The sequence below is a fragment of the Triticum urartu genome, chromosome 4A (genome assembly GCF_056163025.1).
Source record: "Triticum urartu cultivar PI428250 chromosome 4A, HENAU_Tu73, whole genome shotgun sequence".
Classification (NCBI taxonomy): Eukaryota; Viridiplantae; Streptophyta; class Magnoliopsida; order Poales; family Poaceae; genus Triticum; species Triticum urartu.
Genome location: NC_141876.1, coordinates 286000006 through 286017216, shown reverse-complemented (window position 1 = coordinate 286017216; position 17211 = coordinate 286000006). Strand labels below are relative to the sequence as shown.

Here is a 17211-nt window from a genome sequence, read left to right as displayed (position 1 = left end):
CTTTCGTTTCTTGGTAATGATTCTAATGTTCATGAGAATATGATGCTGCCTAAATTGGATATTTTGCTTACAAATGAAGGGCCTAGTTTGGACAAGAAAGATGAACCTTGGTGCAAGTTCAAGCATGGAGATGATGGCATGCGCAAGGGGAACAAGAATGGAGTTACAAGTGATGATTCCAGGACTTTGAATCCACCATAATGAGTGCATGAAGCCTTGGACAAAATATACAAGATGCCACGTCATAAATTTCGTCCAGAGGCTATGCTAGGTGTTGCGTCACCTTATTATTGGGCCAGGCCCATGTAATTTCGAAATACTTGATTATATGTTGTTTTTAGAGTCCGTATGTGTGGCCAAACAAGAGTTAGGGTTGGTTTCAGACCCCTTCTCCAAGGGCCACGAAATTCCCCCCTCTTCCTCCATATATATAGCCCTTAGGGCATCTTTTAGACTTTGGGTTTTGTTTAGATTAAAAGTTTGCCATAGCTGCAACTTCGCGTACTTCGTTTGTGTTCAACAAACATACCAAGGCGTCACAGAACCCCACCTTGATCAATAAAGCATTCGTCTTATATTCGGAATATCCAGATTGTAATCTCAGTTTCTTGCTTGTTGTTTGTTTGCTTGCAGGAAATAGACCCTCATGATCAGGTTGATCGTGCTCTGGTGTGGTCAATAACCCCTCAGAAGTTGGTTTAGCGAATTGTTAATGCGCGATGTCTTCGCATGTTCTTAGTCGGATCGTCAAAGTCGATTTCATTAGAAAACGATAGCTATCTCATCGAAACATCGGGACACCTTCGCCTCTATCACTCCCGTCAGCGGCGACGCCGATAGTAGATCCCGCACCCGGTAGCGCGGGGAGAAGCGGTGAGCCTCCCCCCATCGGATCCGAGGAGCCCGTAGACTCTTCGGTGGACCGCATCAGCGATATCCCGGACGCATCCTTAGGGAGATCATCTCCCTTGTCCCTACTAAGGATGGATGCCGCACACAAGTCCTCGCATCTCGATGACGCACTCTCTAGTGCAGCACGCCTCTTAATCTCGATTGTCGTCAGATATTTGTCCTTCATGAATTTGATCTCCTCAGAGCCATCGTCTCCTCCCACCAGGGCCCCGTTCAATGCCTCTGCATCCCGACACGCTACCTGCTATCCATACTCCACACGGTGCACGCCTGGCTGACATCCACTAAATTAAAAAAACTCCAGCAGCTCGAGTTCTACCAATACTACGAAAAATATATGCCGTGATCCCAACTCCATGTATTTGTGCCCACACCACCGTTGTCCATCTCATGGTTTTACTCCTCTCTCCACACCCTCACCCTCTCTCGGTGCCATCTACCAGACAATCTGCTACTAGTGATTCGACTCCCACTGCTAAAAAGACTTTCGCTTGTGGTGGTTGATCTGTCAGAGGCCTCACTACACAACATCATCCAAGCCGGTTGCTCTGCCGTGGAGTGCTTGCTGCTTGTTTTCAGATTAGAAATTCGTATCCATTGTCTCCAAATAAAGTGGCCTCACCTTAAAAGCATTGGAATTTATTTTGAAGGACAACAACTCATCATCGAGGATGCCCCTTCACTTCAAAGGTTGCTCCTTAATTATTGTTATAAACCTTCACAAATAACTATCGTCTCTGCGCCTAAACTTGAGGCCTTGGGTGTAATTCGTGATCCGTTTGTACATCACGACATGGTGTTTGGCTCCACACTTATTCAGGTATTGTATATTATCATCTACACTTTTGTAATCACAAGCTGTGTTTTTCATTTGTGCGCATACATTTTATATCATCTTGGAGTACACTTTGGATACTAATATTACGTTATATGCTCAATGAAGAGTTCATCGATTGATAGCCTATCAATGGTGTTGGATTCTGTGAAGATCTTATATATCGGAATGTTTAGTATTAATCCGAACAAAATTATTGGCTTCTCACGATGCTTTCCATGTCTCGAGAATTTAAAACAAAACAGAAGCTAGCCAACTTGCTCCCACGGTGATCCCTCGATGTCATGCATTCGCGACCGTCGGATCGTCCTCGTTCTGAGCCTGGGCCGTCAGATCTTTACCTTTGGTAAATCTAATATTCACCTGTTGATAAGTTTCTTTAGAGTATGACTGGTGGGCTCGTTTCTGGCATCTATCGACTGGGTGAAACGTCGCGCAGGTGCGAAAGGATTTTGGCCAATCCTCTCCTCGCGCGCGGCGTGCTTCGAGTGGGTTGTGGAACCCTAGACCCCTTTCCCCAATACCACGGCCGCCTCCATCCTCCCGTGCTCCACCCCGAGCGTGCCCGGGCTCCGCCTCCTCCTCCTCCTCCACCATACCTTCTCTTCTCACTCTTCCTCCTGTCGCAGCCGCCTCCTCTTCTCCCTATCTTCCTCCTCCTCGCCCCACGCGACCCCTCTTGTGCCGCTCGTTCCACTTCGTTGCCGCCATAGATCGAGGAGGACGGCGCGATGACGACCATGATGCATCGGACATCCCAGATCGACGACGCCATGGAAGCCATGAGAGCTGGCCGAGGAAGAGGGGGCAGGGCCGCAGGCCATGAAGGGCATGGCGGCTGCGGGCGGAAGCAGCATGGGTTGAAGGAGCGGCGGATGTGGGCGGGGTCAGAGGTGGGGAAGACTCGTCGGCTGGGCAACAGCAAGCGCCGGTGAGTGCAAGCATGCGTTTCCAGAAGCGTCCTCTCCCGCAAGGACGACGTCGTCGCCCTTGTAGGACCTCCTCCCATCCCTTTTGCTCCCCCTCCCCTGCCTCCTCACCTTGCCGTTGAGTCCGACGCAATGTAAGACAGCCCGCAGGCAAGCTCAAGCTGGAGGCGATGAAATCCCTCTCTTGTGCCAGAATCTAACTTCTTATTTGTGCAGTGTTCTTTTGCTTCTATGTACTGTACCATGGTTGTGCTCTGACCAGATCGTTCCCATTTGTTTTGCAGGTTCTACGATCTGTTGCATCTCTTTTCTTCTCGTTAAGGTTAGCTGCTCTATTTCCTAGGTACACGTGTATTATCGTTTATGTGGGTGCTATCATGGTACTTCGTCTGCTGATCATTTTAATGTTCTGGATCTGGGGTGTGGCTGCAGGAGAGGGGAGGCGGCCAATGAAGGGTAAGATGTGTATTTTTTTTTTCATATTTTTACAGATGATCTTGCTGTTTTGCAACATGTATTGCATTTCCAGGGATTATCCTTTTGCTTATTTAGTATTTCCTATGTTCTCTGAAGATTAATTTTGGCCCATACAGTTTTCGGTGACTGGAAGTCTGAAACTGATGACAGGGCATATTGTTTTGGTTATCGGTGGTTGGAGATATTGTGGCTTGATGTCCCTGGAGCAGTCAGACCCTTCCAAGATAGGTGAGCCTGATTTCTTCTGCAATTCTTCCACCACAGTACATGAAAAGGAATATGTTCTACCTATCGGCACCATTTCTTGTGGAGGATTGGTGCTTCCCCTTTATTTTGTCACACTTTTGTGTCCTTGAGTTCAGAATAGATTCACCTTTGTTCTGATTCTGCGCACAGGTCGAGCGACGGCGAGCACATCCGACGGCAACACACCCGTTCTTTCTCTCCCCATGCCGCCTCCTCCCTTCGGCCCTGATTCATCGGCGCGTGCAGACACCTTTCCTTCTTTGACTTCTCCCCTCTTTTTCGTAAAAGCAAAAAAGAAGCAGGAGCAAAAGGAAAGTGAGCACCATAGAAAGGATGATTATAAGCAAGCGACAAGAACAAGCCAATAGGCATGGCATTTTATGAAAAATGAGCAGAGGTAATGTAATATTGTATTAGTCGAGACTTGAGGGTACTGTCTAAACAAAATGTATACAGTTGGCAAATAATTTAATGTACATACATAGTACATTATGTGATGTATAATGTTCAATTGGCCTCCCAATCATAGTATGGATATTTTCAATATGGGTGGCATTCAGGCTTAGTTAGTTTCCTCTCATTCTTGGCATCAGATGACATCCATAGGTGGGATCCGTTTTCATATTAGTATATAGCCCTACTATTTAAATGGTTCCGATTGAATTTTTATGCTCTGAAATAAATAATTTCTCCAGCACCGGATTTATGTCGTCATGGATATATATTATTGGTCTTTTGGCCAATATATAGGTAAATGCATCGTTACCAACTGCTGGAAAAAAGTTTGTATTCAGCATGGCCAATCTAAATAGATGAGCGATGGAGATGGATATTTCTATGCTTTTTTAGAAGATGCTCTGAAGTTAATTGTTTGTGATGCTTATTTGTAATGCGTTTTTTGAAATAAAATTGGTTCTTCGCTGTGATTTTTTTAGACCTAGGTTCGTACATTATTGATGCGTGCATTGCTTATGAAGAACACAGCCGCAGCTGATGTATTCATGTGTCGTCCCTTCATATGGTACTATATTTAAATGTTCCTGGCCACTGCAGCTGCTACTTATCAACTTATAAACATTTGGTTTGCTCATGTGTCTTAGAACAACTTTTTTAGCACCTGTATGTGAAATAACAAGCATAGCATTCTCATTTATAGGACATTTATTATTTTCACTTTCATGTTAGAATGACTTTTGTTGTGCTATTTAAAACAACTGTGTTGATCTCAATAACACAGGGATACATAGAGCTAGCCAGTGCAAGCTTCTGGTTTGGTTGTTGTAAACATAATAAGGTCCCTACCATATGTGAAAAGAAGGAAATGTTGGTGTTAGCTGATGCACCACTTTCCTTTCATGATGTTATAGTTTGAATGGTTGCTCATGGGTTTTGTCTCGTGCAGAGACCAGGCGTGGGACTAGTGCTTGGTAGCAGCAGCGATTCCTTCAGGCATTTCGATTCCAGTAACCACAAGTTCTAGGGAAGATGTATGTTTCCTACTAAAGGGTTTGAGTTTGAGAGGCACAGAAGAAGTTACAAGTGTTGCAGCTTATTTGGCTTTATAGTGACATGTATCGGCAAACGATTGTTATATTCAGTATGCTAGGGTGTGTCCTATTTATCATGCAGATTCTGTATTAGGTGCTCGATAGAGGTAACAAAAGCTAACAGAGATCAGAATATATTTTTACTTATATTTTTGTCTTTCTTTTAGTTCTGTGTAGTCTTTATTTACCATGTAATGATTAGTTTGAATGCTTATAGTGGTGATACTTTCCCTATAAATTTGTTGGGTAGATTATAATTCCGTTACTTGATTTAGGATAGTATATGGTTCTATGATACAGGATTTAGAGGAACATATATGGGATTTAGTTTTTCAGGTCACACCTGTCCCATATTCTTTTACTTTCCCTATTGATTTTAGCTTGCAATTGAGTAAGATGCAGGTTGGGAATTCTCCCTTGTGTGTCAGAATCTGAAGTATTTGACCATTTGGGTTCACTTCTATCATGTTTTGTATCCTTCCTCTATTTTAAGATTTACTAGGCACATGCAGGTCAGTTGTTGTTTCAAACATGTCAATGAAAGGTAATAATGTTAAAATTGGTTCCCCAAGGGCCAAGGTGGTGATGATTACTTTGTGCTTCTTTTCCTACTTGTTCTAAAAATGATCCTTCTGGGTGATGTTGATTTAGGTTTTTGTGGTCGTGTCATACACCAATTACCGTTGAGATGGGTAATGGTATGGGAATGGGCTCCAAGGATGTGAAAATGGTCTGGAAGACAGAGTTAGCAGCGACATGTGTCCTCAAGTAATTTCTTGCCAAAGGTATGCTATAGATACAACCAGCTTCAGAGACATGCCTAGGTAGCTCTCCTATACGGGTTCTTGTTGATCTTTGTTGGTTAAAATATGCGTTGCTGTGACCTTGAGAACATTTTTTTATCTTATTACTGCAGTTTTGTTTTTTCACTGAAACATATAGTGGTTAGTGTTGTTAATCCATACATAGCCATATTTGTAGGTTGATGTTATCATATCTTTCATTCAATATCTTGTGCAAAGTTACATGCGTATTTTTCTTTCTTTAGGCCGTCCACCCGTTTGATTTCTGGACCCATATTTTAATGGTTCTCTTGCAGGTGATGTGAAGGTTAGCTACTGTGATCAAGGAAATAACATGTATCTGTGTGGTTTGTTCCTGCTGTTGATCGGTCGTTGCTGCATTTGAGGTATGTTGTGCCCGGTGCTACTTAATGCTATATAAAACCTATAGCTGTACATAAAACGCCTTGATATGCAAATAACCCAGTTAAAATAAATGGGTTGCGCCATCTAGCATTACATGACGACATGCCAAACACTTTGCCACCTAGGATAGTCTATATTTGTATTTCATTCAGTTATCTCATATTTCCAGTAAAAAAAACTCTTCGCTTTGGGGTTTTGGAATAATCTTCAGGAAGTTGGTGACAAGTTAGTAGAACTTATAGAAATGCCGCTTTCATTAGACAATGACATGCCAAAGACGCCACTGCCTAAGGTAGTCTTTGGACTTAAGCTATGTACAATAACAAGATTTGTCGCTTCAGTTTTTAGAATAATCATTGATAAGTTGGTTAAGAATTAGAGCTAAAGTTACGCTCATGAGTAGTATTTGTTGTACAAACATCCAGTTAATTCTTGAGATACAATAGAAACACTATATTAGTACTACTTTAGTCAAATACATTGTCCACTGGTTGTTGTAGTGAAATGTCGCTCTAGCTATTAATTTACAGAATTGTAGAAAATAGCCCCTACGGAATTACAAAGAGCGAGAATAAGGAAGCTGGCAAACTTAGTGCTCCATGGTATTTCAGTAGAAAGGAAATAGAAGAGAATTCTCCGTCTAAGAGGGATGACATTGATTTAAAGAAAGAGACTTACCTTCGGAAATCGTATTTGCACTTATCTACAAGATTTGGGGATGCGGCTCAAAGTGTAAGATATTTTATGTCCTTCTATGCATTTATCGATACTGTAGCCTGTTGGCTGACTGTCCCTTACTTATCCAAAAACATTGAGTTCTGCTACTTACCCAACCAGATGTTAAATATTTCAAAATGCGTCTTTATATTGACATTGTATCGTAATTGCTTCTCCTGATGTGTTTTTGTTTTACACCAGCATATATTTGGTCCAGAGATATTCAATTGTTTGTCTGATAAGATAATATTTTACTTCTTTATGCAGCACTCTTATGGCAAGCACATTTTTTCTGGATGAACTGCTGGTTGGTTTTTTTCTCCATAAATACGATAAATTATCATATCATATGAAATGTTAAGATATACTGAAAATATGCCCTGTATGATGGTGGTCTGGCATTTTAGAATTGTTTTGGGCAATTCATGTTTGTATGCATTTTTTCTTTTGGCCCTTGAAGGCATCTTTAATAGTTTGCAATTGCGATAGAAATTGCTGTGCTCGTATCTTTAGTTTTTATTACAATTGGTCGAGCTACAACGAGTGCGTCTGATTCCAACTCATCAAGGTGAGCTCCCTCTTTTATTCTTCTCAGGTAATGAGGCGTCAGTGTAGGCCCAATCTTTTTGTTTGTTGCTTTGAAGAGTGTTGTCATGTTGTGGAAAGGCAACATGTGCTTGATATGTGGAGTTGGTGTTGAGCCTGGCGGTAGTAGACAGGGAAGGCACCCATCTCACTTGATCTTGAGAGTTGATTCATATCTTTTTTCTTGACCTGATTGAGTTCCTGTATATGCAAGGATAAAGAAGAATGGGCATTGTCGTGGTTGTTGCTTAAGGTGTTGGTCAGGAGCTGATTGCCGGGACTGATGACAAGAACGGAGAGCAGGATGAGTATGTCAACATGATGTTCCTTGATGTTGGCCTTCTTTTATAAAGTTCACATGCAACTCTCCTCCATGGTTAGAAATAACTAATTTAAACGTTTTGTTTCTTTGGTGGTTACTCATTTCTCTTACCGTTGTTGTATCAAAACAATTGTATTTTCGTTGATGGCCACTTGGGCTCATTTTCGAGGAGAATGAGATGTGGAATAAACTACTCTAAAACGGTTGGTTCCCTTAAGACAATTTATTAGCTAACTAATTTTGGCTGCTGGTGCACATGATACAATTGTGCTCTGTTGTTGCCATCTTGCATTTTATGTGAGCTTAAACAGACAATCAATTAAACTTTTACTAAGTTCTTACCGTATGTATTTGCTCAAACACAGTTACTAAAAAAATTCAAATATTTTTAGCAAGTACATGGTTTTAAATGGGACTCGGTGCCATTTAGCGCGATGGGCAGTGTTATAGAAATATAATTTTTTGGTGCAACAGTTATACACTCTTTTTTCAAGCTTGGATTTCACAATGTGATAGACATTTTCAAAAGAGTATGGTTTAATATATGGGTTTTCTACAACGAGTATTGAATATGTCCTTGCAAAAGAAACTATTTTCATCCACAACATGTTTTTAGCGGCGCAACGGATAAGAAATCGCACTGGTCTGTGGCTGAGGAAATGCCTCTGTCACCCAACTGAGGAACCGAGAAAGAAATGAAGGGGATAGACATTCTCTGCTGGATCCGTCCACTGCTGCTTCATATTCAACTCGGTCCACAGGCATCGCTCTATGTGGGTTGGGCTAAATAACATATGATCTATCCTAATACCTCCTCATCCCTATATCTATGTATGTTCACAACAAAGACATGCTTTTTCCTTAGATTTCTTATCTTTTTCCTTTTTTTTTCAGGTATGGACTATCATAATACCTTTCGATCCCTATATCTCCGTATATACACAACAGACATGTTTTTTTCTTAGGTTTTTTTTATCTTTTTCCTTCTTTTTTTACAGGAAAAAGATGCACGGTCAGGTTTCTCATCATGATAACCATGTTTTCAAACTTGCTAAAAAAATACAACCATGCCAACTTTACTCTCTCATCATAGTGGTCATATTTTCAAACTGAACATATTCATATTATGCAAAGTTTCCCTTTTCCTAGACTACTATTTAACAACGTAATAAACATGTTTAAAAAATAGCATGATTTAGTTGAAGGTTTTTGCAGCATGAAACTATTTTCATCGACAACATGTCTTCAGCAGGTCTCTGCGCCATTTGGCGGAACGGGTCAACTAGTTTTTATATAGAGGTGATTCTTTCATGCACATTGAAAGCTCATATATATTGTACTAGAATTACCGTTCGGCTGTCGCTCTATCGACATACTCTTTTTTTAAACATTAACTATTTTCAATCTTCATGTCTACGTAGGCAGCAACACATGGAGAAAATCATAACCAATTGGTGGTGTAATAAGCACCGGGATTTTCTCAGTTCTCATGACATTCATTTGAGGACAATAACGATGGAAGGTTATGCATCCAATCAGGCAAACAGAGACTTCGTCACATTCTTCCTATTGAATGCGAGGTTACTATTGTCCATGGGGCTTAAGTTTTTCAACAAGAAATTTCTCACAGATGGATATGTTGGACAGCAAAAAAAGAAGATTCGGGTCGACAAATGGGCTTATGAACGTGCTCGGCTTCTATTTACAACAACTTGTCGTCATATGCGAGTAAACTTTTTGGCATAGGATGTTGATTTTATGGATCACACCGACCCATTTATTTGTGACTGCCAAAAATAGTGGTTGGGTTAGATGTTATTGCCATGCGTGTTCAGTCTGGATTTTGTCTAAACCTGATGAACAATTAATCCTTGGGCTTTTGTACTGTTTATAAGCTTGAGTTAGATATTGTTGCCCTTTTCAACTCGGCTGCGACTGTCATATTTTATTTGAAACAAGGTAAATGGCTTGTCATTTCCTTATAAAGATAGAAATATTGTAACAAATCCTAATCAAGGGAAATAACATCACTCTCGCCGGCTGCTTGAGCTCGCTGTGCATTACATAACCCAAGTGATTAGCCCCCACCCGCACACACAAACTTATTTTGAACTAGCACACCAAATGGGATGTACATTTTCATATGAAAGGTTGCATGGCCTTGACAGATTTGGATTCTGACATTTGGAACCCACGAGGAAAACGCCTATCCAAGGTGGTGTCCACTTACTAGTCAACAAACGATTCTGCCTACCAGCCGTTGGATTGACATTCAACATCTGTCGTGTATCTTCTATCTCTTGTCTTCTTCCTCCAGCCACCCAAACCAAACCACCCCGTTGGCTATGCCTGCTCCCGCCTCCCGTGGCTGGCTACGCCTCCGCCGCCCTACCGTACCCTCAAACGTTGGCCAGTCCATCACTCTCTTCCCCCACACGTCATGTTATTCTCCGGTGACATCAGCCCCAACATGCACCCGCACCTGAACCAGTCAACTCTCAAAATCCCCTTCACCTGCGACTAGACTGTCACATCTTCCATGGCTCCTGTTCGTTCCGATCCGAGGCCTCGCCGTCGTCCTCTACCTTGGTTCGCTCGCCGTGCGCGGTGCGCCGCCGTCTGCCGTTGTCAACGTGGTCAACAACCGAGAGGAATAAGGAGATGAATATTCGTGGAGAGGATGACAGTATGGACCCACTAGGGTCATGGCAGTACGCAAGCAACTGCCTCGTTATTACAAGCCCAAAAAATGTTTCCTCCTAATGGTTGGACATCTGGGTCCCACACCATTGTCAACGTAGTCAATAAACGAGAGAATTACACAATGAGCGGCTGACACTAGGGACCCAGCAGGTCGTACAGTTGTTATTTACTTTTTTTCAGGAACAAGTAGTTGTTATTTACTAGTTTTAGAGACGGATCAGGGTTACAATGGGGCTGTGTGGGGGCTGTGGCCCGTCTAGCCTAGGTTTTATTTTATGTTTACCACATGATGAGTCAGTTGTGTTTTTTGCTTGCTGAAAATGGCTAGCCCAGTTCTACTTTTTTAAAAGAAATACCCAACGGAGGCCTACTTGCTTTCTTAGACGTGCTGGGGTGCAAATCTTTCAAGACGAGAGCAATGTATTCGCTTGCCCAAAAAATGAAGTAGTAAGAAATGGAATGTAAATTTTAAAAACACAGCAAACCGGTAATTAGTTTCGAATATCGTTTTTTAAGAATTTGACATTCTGAATTAATTTTTTTGCGGGGAAAATTATGCTGGATTTTAAGTTGATATAAATTTATTATTTTTAAATTAGTTTGAACGTGATTCAAAATTTCGGGATTAAAAATAGTTCGGACCGTACCAAAATATGAAAATTTGATTGAATTTTTAACCGTGGCCAGAATATGGGCTGTAATGGTAACAAAAAGAATATGGGTTTCAAAAAAATACTTAAGAATTAGCCAATGGGCTATACATTTATTAGCAATAATGGAAGATGGGTTATATTCTGTTTTCCACATATTTGAAGCTGACTTGTGGGCCTACTAGGTTGACGCGTACACTTTCCTAAAAAAAGGTTGACGCGCAGGCAAGGCCGTGTCAACTTAGTCAACACACGAGAGCAGTTACTGTTGGATGTCCATCCAATAGCCATCATGCTTCTTCATCTCTGCTCTTCCTGCTCCAGCCGCTCAAACTAGTGCCGGCAGGACTGCGTGCTCCCTCCTCCCGTGGCCGGCTGTGGTGCCGCGCGGGCCTCCCCGCCCCACCCTACTCCCATCGCTGGCCTGGCCATCCCTCTACTCACCCACACATGCTGTTATTGTCCGGCGACGGCAAATGAACCAGTAAACCCTCGTACTCCCCTCCACGTGGGAAACCACTGCCAAGTCTTCCCTGGCTCCATGTTGTTCTCTTCCTAGGCCTCGCCATCATCGACCGCCCTGGTGCTCTCGGCGTGGCATGGTCAATGTGGTTAAAGAACGAGTTCCATCGGAAGAGGACTGTACGTGGAGATGCTGACAGCGGGGTCCACGGCCGCATGCAAGGAAGTGCCTCCTTATTACACGCAAAATAATGATTCCTCCACCTGACAGCAGGGACCCACCGGACGGGCCTCTGTATTTCGCGAAAAACGTTCCTCTCATTGAAAGCTCGGACCCACCAACTATATCTTCACACGCAAGGAAGTGCCTCCTTATTACGCACAAAAAATGAATACCCCCTGCTAGCTGGCACCCACCATAGTTGGAGGCTGACGCGGACGGAGGGCTTTGCCAGCTTAGTCAATAGGAACGATTCTAGCTCTAGTGACCGTACGATGTCCATCCAACGGCTGTAATGCTTCGTCAACCTATGGTCTTCTTTCTCCAGCCGCCCAAACCAGCACTGGTCATGCCGCCTGTTCCTGCCTCTCGTGGTTGGCTCTGTTGCCGCGCAGGCCTCATCGCCCCACCCTACTCCCATTGCTGGCCTGGGCATCCCTGTACTCACCCAGACCTCCTGTTATTCTCCGGCAACGGTAGCCTCACACTGCAGCCCTACCAGTAAACCCTCGTACTCCCCTCTGCGTGGGAAACAACTGTCGATCTTCCCCGGCTCTGGGTCATTCCCTTCCTAGGCCTCGCCGTCGTCCACCGCCTTGGTGCTCTCGCCACGGCGTGGTCAACGTGGTCAAGGAACAACTTACATAGGAAGAGGACTGTATGTGGAGAGGCTGACAGCTGGGTCCATGGTCGCAGCAAGGAAGTGCCTCCTTGTTACGCGCAAAATAATGATTCCTCCACCTGGCAGCGGGGACCTACCGAAAGGGCCTATGTATTTTACGAAAAAAATGTTTCCCCCCCGATAGCTGGGACGTACCAGCTATATCTTCGGACGCAAGGAAGTGCGTCCATATTAGGCGCGAAAAAAATTAATCCTTCCCCTGAGAGCTTGGACCCACCATCAATAACTTCACACGCAAGGAAGTGCCTCCTTATCCTCCCTGACAGCCGGGACCGACCTGGTCGAAGCATATGTAGCATTGTCATTCTAGTCGCGAACGTGTACATAAATACTGGCCGATCGGTCTCTCTACAACGATGAACCGTGGCCGAGCAAGCAACCGCACGTGTAGTAGTAGAGCCCCTGACGTAGCAGTTCAGGCAGTCCCTTCTAAACCGTGTACACGTACATACAACCACATGCCAAAAAATATGTCCACATACGTACATACGGGCGGGGTCTTGAACGCCTACTCGCGCATACGTACAGCCAGGGCTCGTGTACATGGAGAGGCAACGGACGGCAGCAACGGCGTCCTGTTCATCGGAAGCCAACCAGCTGGGTCAGAATGGAGAAACTGTGTCGTGTTCATCGGGAGGCAACGGAATGCATCGTGTTCATCGGGAGGCAATGGAATGCATCGTGTTCATCAGGAGCCAATCGGCTTGGACGGAACAACCGAGACGGGGTCTGGCGTATCGCAGTACGGAGGAAACGGCCTTCTGTTCGACCGGCTACTGTCGAAATGACATCCTGTTCATCGAGAGGGGCCTGGAGTACCGCAAAACAGAGGAACAAACTTGTGTTGAAGCGCTACGGTCGAAACGGGGGTCCTGTTCATTGGGAAGGGTGTGGCGTACCGCAAAACGGGACTCCACGGGCTACTGTTCACCGACCATCGACTTCCTCCAGCCTCCACCTGCACTGTTCATCCACCCCGTCTTCCTCCTTCATCCACCAATTACTGTTTATCCACGGGCTACTATTCATCCAGCCCTCCACTGGCTACTGTTCAACTAGCCCTTCATGGGGTCCTGTTCATCCACCCCAACCACCTCAGCTGTGGCGGCCTCCTCTCGGGGTCCTATTCATCCAGCGGCAACGACCTACTACCACGGGATCCTGTTCATAGAACCCCCATAGGGAACTGTTCATCCAACACTAACCACGTACGTCTCGACTTGTTCAACCAACCCCCACATTCACTGTTCATCAAGAGGCAGCAGGTTCGATAGGCTTCAGTAAGCAGCAGCAGCGATCGATCACTCGGGTTTAGTTAGCAGCAATAGCGAAGGAATTGCTCTAGTTCAGTTAACAACCAAGGGATTGATCGCTCGGGTTCAGTAACGTAGCTAGTGCAATCGCTCGAGTTCAGTAAGCGAACACCTCGCTCGGGTTTAGTTATAGCCCAACACCTCGCACATTCGCGCGTACGTGTACAAGACAAACGCGCAATCGTTTCGTGCATCGCTCGGTCCCGACCACCCACCATAATCGGGAACTCCCCGAAAATCTCCTCGCCCTCGCTTCTACCACGATTTTTCCATCATGGACGGCCCAAAGAATGTCATGCAGGTGCATCCGTGGCCCGCCCAGGACGAAAAGCCCATTTTCTGTCATGATTTTTTGTCATAATTATCGTCATAGAAGTGTCATAAGCATGATAAAAAATATTTTGTTCGGCCCAAAATTTCACCGATGTGTCTTTTTTTTGTAGTGATGGACCTATGACAAGAGCTCGAGCAAGGGCTATAGAAACTAAGGTGAACTCGCTCCTCTCCGAACTAGCATTTTCCACATGTGAGACAGTCCTACTACCTCAAGCGTAAACCCTATGTGTGATCAGGTACTTAGAGGGAAGCAACAAAGCCACTACATCCAACGGACGAGCTAGCGAGGACGCCAAATACAAGGACCATGAGAAGGAGCTGCCAGGAGTCTACAACCACCAGACGACTGGCCTGGACCGGACATCCCACGCCTGGAGCGTTAGCCAGTCAGACCAAGGCCCAGCTAGCGAGGACTCCAGCGGCCGGACGACCGACAAGGACCGGACATCCAACACCTCCCAGCGCCCGGATGTCCGACACCTCCCAGCGCCCGGACGACTGTTGTCACCCAACAGAAGGGAAATTATCGGAAGTCCAAAGTCACCGGATGACCGACGACCGGACGGCCGACCGCCTTCGGAAGTCTGACGCCGCCTGATCTGAGTCGGAATGTCGGACGTCCAACTGCTCCTAGATGTCCGGACCCTCACGAGCCACCGGACGTCCGGTAGCTACCGGACGACCGACGCCTGTCTGTGCACAGTGTGTTGGGCCTAGGCCCATATACCCCTTTCGCCCACCTAGACTATATATACTCCTCATCCTCCCTCTTATTAGGCTTAGCATTGATTTAGCTCATTTGAGAGATACAGATGTGCCCATCCACTTGTTACCCTCTCCACGAGAGACTGAGGCCCCTCCGAAGAAGATCCCCCAAGTGGATTCAAGGCCCCTCACGGGAAGATCCTTCGTGGATTCAAGGCCTCCTCACGGAGATGAATTAGTTACCCTTTGTATCATCCTTTGTTGACTTTGGATTGTGTATCTCTATGTGTATTCTGATCTAGCACATGTGTGATCGTTCCTTGTTGATTTGAGTGTTACCTTTCGTTCCCCTCATGTTTTCCCCTCGTGTTCTTCGTGGGAATCCCCTCCATTCGTGAAAGGATGGCCTAGATTAGGTTAGCCCCGCATCAAGTTTGAGGGGTAATTTCTGCTGCGGCCGAACAGACACCGTATTTGTGTAACATCCCAAAATTCTAAATTTTGGAATGTTATATTAAATAGATAGATTTGATTGATTGTCTGAAAGTGAGTGAATTCAAAACTTTTTGAAAGTTAAATGAGAGGGAATAAAAGGACTTTCCCAAACTTTCATATCTGCTTTCTGATCTCCATGAATTCAAATTATTTTCAAATACAAAACCCTTGAGCGAAGATGATATGACTTCTTCCATTTAAATTAAATGAAAGGGTATTTGAAAATAATTGAATTTCATTTGGAAATATTTCAATTCATAAACTTCATGCAGCTCAATGATTTTCATGAGAGAAGATAAAATGACTTCTTCAAATTATATGAAATATGAGTTGGGAGTTTCAAAGAATTAAATTCAAAGTTCTTTTGAATTTATTTTCAATTTGGAGTTATTTGAGTTTTATTCAAATTATTTTTCTCCAAAAATAAAATATATGGAAATTAGGGTAACATGATTCCTTACAACAAAAAATTGGAGAGAAATAAATTTGAAATCATTTTGATATTTTTAAAATGATTTTTATTGGATTTTATTAGACCAGTAGCACTCTTTGAATTATCTAAATTTGTGTGGATTTTATTTGGCATTACAAAAATGTTCAACTTGTAGAAAATCTTTTTTTGAAAATTACGATATATAATATGCCGATATAAAGTTTTATTTTTATTTTCGTTTTTTTTGTTTATCGCATTCTGTATAAAAAAAACTACACGCGCGCCTGAAGCTAACTGTCGCCCACGTGCGCATCATAGTACCAGCGGGCGCCCTATTTTTTTCTTTATCCTATATGGGCCAGGCCCAGCCAGCCTTTTTAGTTTTTTTTCTTAGGCCGAATTTTCCAAAAAAAAAAACTGCACCGCCCACGCTGCGGCCGGCCGAAGGCCTTTAGGCCCATCCGTCTCTTTTCTTCTCTGTTTCGTATATTTTCGTCTACGTTTAGTCCCACATTGCCTAGCCTTTGACCTCTAAACCTCTTTTCCACGAATAAATATAGACCCATAGAGCCTCCAAAAATCATCCGATTCGGGTTAAATCAATTTTTTGGTTTGACTAGATTCATTTAAGAAAAATATATTTCTACTCTCCGGCGCGACTTCTAGAAATTTTCTCTTCTCTTCAAAGTCATCTTTTGTCTGCCTTATAAAGGTATCTTTCTTTGTTTTTTTTCTTTTTCTTCTTATACTTTCGTTTTTTTTGACTAACACGATAAAATAATTAGATTATCAATTAGTCTACGTATTTATACATTAGACCCTAGCCCGTAGCTATTTTTTTCTTCCGTAAAACAGCTTGGCCCTGATTTTTCAAATAGCCATAACTTTTTACTCGTTTGTCCAAATCCAACGAAACCAACGCCCACTTCTTCGTTATGATCCCCTCTATCCAGTAATCCAACCCAAACATGTTTTTGAAATTTCCAAATTTCGAATTTTGTTCAGATCTATATTCAAACTTTTTTTGAACATAACTTGAGTTTCGTAGCTCCGTTTGAGTTGATTCTGTTTGCAAATCGAAGCTCTTGACCTAAACTTTCTGATAAGGCCAAATTCACATAATTTTGGTACTGTTAGAAATTGTTTTATGTTGCAAGAGTTATTTGCTTGGTTTGATGTTTTCCGAATCGTCATCTTCGTTCTTTCTGATCTTTTGAGTGATTGCTTATGTGTGGTTACTATTGCTTGCTTACGATAGATTGACCGGAGTGTGACGATTAGAGCTATCAAGATTTTTGAGTGCGAATCATCTTCATCAACATTGCAGGCAAGTTCACACCTTGATCATACCCCCCTTTCATACCCAGTTTTATTGCATTAGATCAATCCTCAAACATTGCATGATTAGGATCTAATTAAATTGTGGGATGGGAA

The 17211-nt window shown here is 43.5% G+C and overlaps 1 long non-coding RNA gene across 14 annotated transcripts; it reads left to right on the top strand.

Moving 5' to 3' along the window:
* Window positions 1-2178: 2178 nt before the first annotated feature.
* LOC125551634 (uncharacterized) lies at window positions 2179-9702 on the top strand. Of its 14 annotated transcripts, XR_007302979.2 has the most exons (11): window positions 2181-2678; window positions 2961-2998; window positions 3109-3132; window positions 3304-3381; window positions 3550-3796; window positions 4802-5731; window positions 6046-6135; window positions 7139-7178; window positions 7467-8551; window positions 8673-9077; window positions 9200-9702. It is a non-coding gene; the product is annotated as an uncharacterized LOC125551634 (long non-coding RNA). The 14 variants fall into 14 exon arrangements; XR_015600965.1 differs by having other exon boundaries at window positions 2179-2678; window positions 4802-4886; window positions 5598-5731; window positions 6046-8551; XR_015600962.1 differs by having other exon boundaries at window positions 2180-2678; window positions 7139-8551.
* The last annotated feature ends 7509 nt before the right edge of the window (window positions 9703-17211 follow it).